This window comes from Bufo bufo, chromosome 2 (genome assembly GCF_905171765.1).
Source record: "Bufo bufo chromosome 2, aBufBuf1.1, whole genome shotgun sequence".
Taxonomy (NCBI): Eukaryota; Metazoa; Chordata; class Amphibia; order Anura; family Bufonidae; genus Bufo; species Bufo bufo.
The window spans coordinates 56,409,938-56,416,390 of NC_053390.1; positions in this window are offsets into that span (position 1 = coordinate 56,409,938).

Sequence of the window (6,453 nt, forward strand, 5' to 3'; positions counted from 1 at the left end):
CACTATTAGCTAACTTCATATGATGTGAGCTCCCCCTAGTGGTGGCTGCAGGCATCCAGAATTTCATCATCTCTCTAGGGCTTTGGGAAGGGAAACAGTAGATTTGACTTGATGTGTGTGTGTGAAGACAGAAATCTGATTATTCTATAGCATTGAATTATGGTGGGCATAATTTGGTGGGTGCTCAATTTCTGTTTTTTTTTTGTTTTTTTTCCAGACAAGGCAAAAGCTGCTGCAAAATCAGCTGAGAATTTTGTAAAATAATCCCTTCCTTGAACTTGTACAAAGACTGGAAACCAGGACTTTTGGTAGAACAACTGGCTCCTTGTGAAGCTGAGTGATCATGGACACTTTGGACTTAGCAGCTGATTCTAAGGAGTAGCAGAGACTACAACCACAAGCCCCCCTCTGTAGGGGTACCAAAGTATGTGTGACCCCAGATCATGCACTAAAACACACTGGACGGGACTGGAGAAGACAGGGGGCGCCCTCCTCTGGATCTCCCCACTCTATAGCAGTGCCGCGCCCCCCTGTGGTCAGCTCTGGCTCTATTCTTCACTGATGATGGTCAAGCTACAACCGACGATGGACCCTGTCATTTTACTATGCCTGCTGTATGGGTTCAGCTGTGCCCTACTGGAAATAATTTTACAGTTTAATATTAAATGTAATTAAGAATATAATCTCTGTTCTCAAAGTATTTATCACTGTTCTTGTAGTTTCTTTATTATTTATGTGGATAAGAATCTATAATAAAAGCTATCAAGTGGTATCTGGGCTGATCCATCAGGTTATGCAGTCATCTGAAGCTCTTCTGGGGACTTGGAGTTGCAGTGTAAAGCATGGTGGAGGGACACAGCAGATGCCTGAGCCACTGATGAGAAAGGAGGTGGATTTCTGACTCCTAGAATACAGAGCAAAGTCCCCCTCAGGATAGGTCATCAGCATCTGATTGGTTGGGGTCCAAAGACCGGCACCACTGTCGATCAGCTGGCGGAAGGGGTAGCAATGCTTAGGTGAGTAACTCAGTTCCATTCAAATAAATGATCCTGGGCTGCAATACCAAGAACTGCCACTAAGCAGTATATGGCGCTGTGCTTGGTATACTGTGAGCAGGCAGAGTCGCTCACTGCAGATGGTGTCGGGTGTTGGACACCCTCGAATCAGATATTGAAGACCTATCCTGAGGTTAGGCTATCAATATTCAGCTTCTGGAAACCCCCTTTAAAAACACCAGAGACTTTAAAATATGGTTCTGCTGCTTAGTAATTAGTAGGATTAGTAAATCAGGGTTGTGCATGTCCATTAATTGCAAGTGGTATTGCATTGAAATGTATGGGGCTGAGCTGCAATACCGCACACAACCTGTGGACAGGTGTGGCGCTGTGTTTGAGGGGAAAAAATGCAGCCGTGGTTTTCTAATTAATGACCTGCAGGGGGAGCTCTAAACTATAACAACCTGGGCGGAAGTTTATGTAAAGTAATTGTAGCAATATAAGTGAAAAAGTAACTAATCCAAGACTGAAGATGTGCTACTCATGTGCCATAAACCCTCATAAACGCACCTTGATAAGGAAGCGGCTCCCACAGGCAGAGGCCAGAACTCACTTACTGTGTGGCTGAAGCATCAGGTCAGGTAAGAACAGAGGTCCTGCTCTGTATCTATTGCAGGGACAATCTGCTCAGGATATCCTGTGTTCTCCTAGTAAACCCTGGATTATAAGAAGTTAGGAGATCCACAGATACAACATACTAGGTATGAGTGCTTTTTTACAGAAATAGATGGTGTGTTATACTTCAGAGCTGAAATCTCCTACTGTTCCGAGATAGTTCTGTATCTGCACAGAGCTTGCTTTTGTGTTTTGTATTGCTGCCAAGTGTAGTCTTTACACCAAGCACGTATCTTATATCTTTCTGATGTGGGAAAAATACATTTTTGTTGTTTTCAAATGCAAGCAGCAGAACAGTGAATGCAGCTCTGAAGTAATAAGGCTGTAACTCAGGATCGGTACAATATAGGTAATGTAATATGAGCACACAGTGGTTCCAGCAAAAGAATAGTGAGCACAGCTCTGGAGTACAGGATATGTAATGTATGTACACAGTGTCTCCATGCGTAGAAAAGTGAGTGAAGCTCTGGAGTATAATATAGGGTGTAAGTCACGATCAGTACAGGATAAGTATTGTATGTACACAGTGACTCCAGCAGAATAGTGAGCACAGCTCTGGAGTACAGGATATGTAATGTATGTACACAGTGTCTCCATGCGTAGAAAAGTGAGTGCAGCTCTGGAGTATAATATAGGGTGTAAGTCACGATCAGTACAGGATAAGTAATGTATGTACACAGTGACTCCACCAGCAGAATAGCGAGTGCAGCTCTGGAGTATAATACACAATGTAACTCAGGATCAGTACAAGATAAGTAATGTAATGTATGCACACAGTGACTCCACCAGCAGAATAGTGAGTGCAGCTCTGCAGTATAATACAGGATGTAACTCAGGATCAGTACAGGATTAGGGCTCATGCACATGGCCGTGTCAGTATTGCAGGCCGCATACAGGGGTCCGCAATACACGGGCATTGGCCATGTGCACCCTGCACCACGGATCGCAGACCCATTCACTTGAATGGGTCCGCAATCACAGAGATGCAGAATGGAGGCACCGATCGGAAGTCCACGGAAGCACTACGGAGTGCTTCCGTGGGTTTTCTGTCCGTGCCTCCGCATCGCAAAAAAGTAGTGCATGTACTACTTTTTTTTGCGGTGCGGACCGTCGGATGCCGATCGTAAACCCCATTCAAGTGAATGGGTCCGCGATCCGCATGTGGCTGCCCCATGGTCGGTGCCCATGCATTTCGGACCAGCACGGGCCCGGCCAGCACACGGTCGTGTGCATGAGCCCTAAGGCTAGTTTCACACTAGCGGCAGCCTTCTGCGGGAGAAGGCTGCCTCTCGTCTGAAACTAGCCTAAGTAATGTATATACACAGTAACTCCACCAGCAGAATAGTGAGTGCAGCTCTGGAGTATAATACAGGATGTAACTCAGGATCAGTACAGGATAAGTAATGTATGTACACAGTGACTCCACCAGCAGAATAGTGAGTGCAGCTCTGGACCATAAATAACAGGATAAGTAATGTAATGTATATACACAGTAACTCCACCAGCAGAATAGTGAGTGCAGCTCTGGACCATAAAAAACAGGATAAGTAATGTAATGTATGTACACAGTGACTCCACCAGCAGAATAGTGAGTGCAGCTCTGGAGTATAATACAGGATGTAACTCAGGATCAGTACAGGATAAGTAATGTATGTACACAGTGACTCCACCAGCAGAATAGTGAGTGCAGCTCTGGATCATAAATAACAGGATAAGTAATGTAATGTATTTATACAATTACTACAATTTCATGTACAGTAGATTATACTTCTATATAAAATCTAAAATGGTGTTTAGAAGTGAACATATGCTTTAACCCCTTGTCCAACTCCGAAAACAATTTTTACTTATGGTCTCGAAAGTGCTTAGCATAAAGGAAAAAAAAACACTTACCTGTTCTCAGGAGACAGAGCTGGAACAGAGCACCGGTAAGTGGGTATGTTGCATTGGGGGTTGTACAACCCCTTTAAAGGGTATCTGTCACTAGGAAACTCACTGTCACACCAGGCGCGCTGTAACTCAGATGAATGTTATACTTTTCTTTTTAAACTGTAGATTTTTATTAGCACATAACGTGCAGATTTTCAATGGTACGGAAAAGAAAAAAGGAAAAACATGAAATGCTACGACATAAGCTCATACAGAGTCATTTAGCAGACCATCAAAGTGGGAAAAAGCCGGAAAAGAAAAACGCTAGTGTGAAAGTACACTAATATATTGTACTTTAAAAAAAAAAAATTTAGAGGACAGTGTGAAAAAACGACCACTCCGCCTTTGTTTTTAGAGATCCGTTCTTACAATGTTCACTGCGCAGTAAAAAAAAAAAAAAAAAGACGCAATAAATTTATTCAGAAGGTCAGTACGATTACAGAGATACCGAATTTATATCGTTTTTTGCTTTTACAAAATTAAAAGATTTTAAAAACTAAGATTGATTTCTGTCGCATATTGTGACATCCATCCTTTCCTTTATTTTTCTGCTGACGGAGCTGCGTGAGGGCTCGTTTTTTCCAGGGAGAGCTGTCGTTTTTATTGATACCATTTTGAGCAACTTTTTAATAGTGATTAGATATTTTAGGGGGACGATGTGACTTAAAAAAAAGGCAAAGTTTTTTTTTAGGGCAGTCACAATGTGTGATAAATGACATGATAGTTTTATAGTTCGGACATTTACGAATGCAGTGAAACCAATTATGTTTAGCTTTTTTCAATTATTTAGGGCTCTTTCACACCTGCGTTATTGTCTTCCGGCATAGAGTTCCGTCGTCGGGGCTCTATGCCGGAAGAATCCTGATCAGGATTATCCTAATGCATTCTGAATGGAGAGTAATCCGTTCAGGATGCATCAGGATGTCTTCAGTTCCGGTACGGAACGTTTGTTGGCCGGAGAAAATACCGCAGCATGCTGCGCTTTTTGCTCCGGCCAAAAATCCGGAACACTTGCCGCAAGGCCGGATCCGGAATTAATGCCCATTGGAAGGCATTGATCCGGATCCGGCCTTAAGCTAAACGTCGTTTCGGCGCATTGCCGGAGCCGACATTTAGCTTTTTCAGAGTGGTTACCATGGCTGCCGGGACGCTAAAGTCCTGACAGCCATGGTAAGTGGAGCGGGGAGCGGGGGAGCAGTGTACTTACCGTCCGTGCGGCTCCCCGGGCGCTCCAGAGTGACGTCAGGGCGCCCCAAGCGCATGGATCACGTGATCGCATGGATCACGTCATCCATGCGCATGGGGCGCTCTGACGTCATTCTGGAGCGCCCCGGGAGCCGCACGGACTGTAAGTATACCGCTCCCCCGCTCCCCGCTCCTACTATGGCAACCAGGACTTTAATAGCGTCCTGGGTGCCATAGTAACACTGAAAGCATTTGGAAGACGGTTCCGTCTTCAAATGCTTTCAGTACACTTGCGTTTTTCCGGATCCGGAGTGTAATTCCGGCAAGTGGAGTACACGCCGGATCCGGACAACGCAAGTGTGAAAGAGGCCTTAGATATATGAGAGAAGGGAAAAGTTTTTTTTATGTTTTACATTTTACTTTTTTTCAACAGTTTTTTTTTTCCGTTTATTCACCTGCAATCGATTGATCTTGTATACTATACACTGTCATACTACTGTATTACAATATAGATGGATTTTCTCTGACATTCTATTACATCCTGTCAGAAGTCTGCCGTGATAACTGCTCGGCATCCTGCGATTACGTCATGGGGGTACTGATCAGACACATCATTTTAAGGGTTAAACTGCCAGGATCGTAGTCATCTGTGATCCCAGCAGTGAGGGTAGGCTGATAGCTGTATAACACAGCTGACATCTGCAAGTGCTGGCGCGGGCTCAGCTCCTGAGCCTGCACCATCACTGCTTCAGACTATTATGTCGCTAGTTTGTGTGAATTAGGTAGTTGAAATGACGGGGAAGGGAAAGATTTAAAGGGAACCTGTCACCTGGATTTTGGGTATAGAGCTGAGGACATGGGTCCTGTCCCTGACTCATCTCAGGTTAATTTGCATATGTATCAAATCGTTTTTTTTACACAATAAAAGCACACAGAGCTATGGGGGCTGGGTATAGCGGCGATCTAGCAAACCATGTTCTCAGCTCTATACACAAAATCCCGGTTTAACACACATTTTTCAGAAAAACGCCACTTTTTTGGTGAATTTCTCATGGCGGTTTAAAAAAACGTATTTTTGTTTTGCATTGTATTGGGTGGACACATGTTACAACAAAGCCTACAGTGATATATAATGCGATAAAAATATATAATTATGTAAACAGTAGAGACTTCGTTTGGATTCCATTACCACGGACCATAACGCAATTCTATGACCTTTAGAGGCATTCCGTTATTAATTCCGTCATATTAGAAGTCTATGGGCTGCAAAACGGATCCGTCCCGATTCCGTTATGCAGCAGAGGACTCCCCTGCGTAACAAAAACGGGACGGATCCGTTTTGCAGCCCATCGACTTCTATTATGACGGAATGGATAACGGAATGCCTCCGTTATGCATTCCGTCATAGAATTGCGTTATGGTCCGTGGTAATGGAATCCATAACGCAATTCTGCTTTTACCACCAAATGAAGCGTGAACGCTCATCTCTAGTAAGCAGCCATACTTTTCAGTGGCCCCAAATCCCCCCCCCCCCCTCCAGATTGCACACAGGATGTCTACAATATTTGTGCATTTCAGTTTGTAACACTCTGAACGGTTATTTTGCAGGATGTCTCTGGTTATAAATGACAATGAGGTGGAGAAGGATCCAGGTACCTCCAAATTTTAA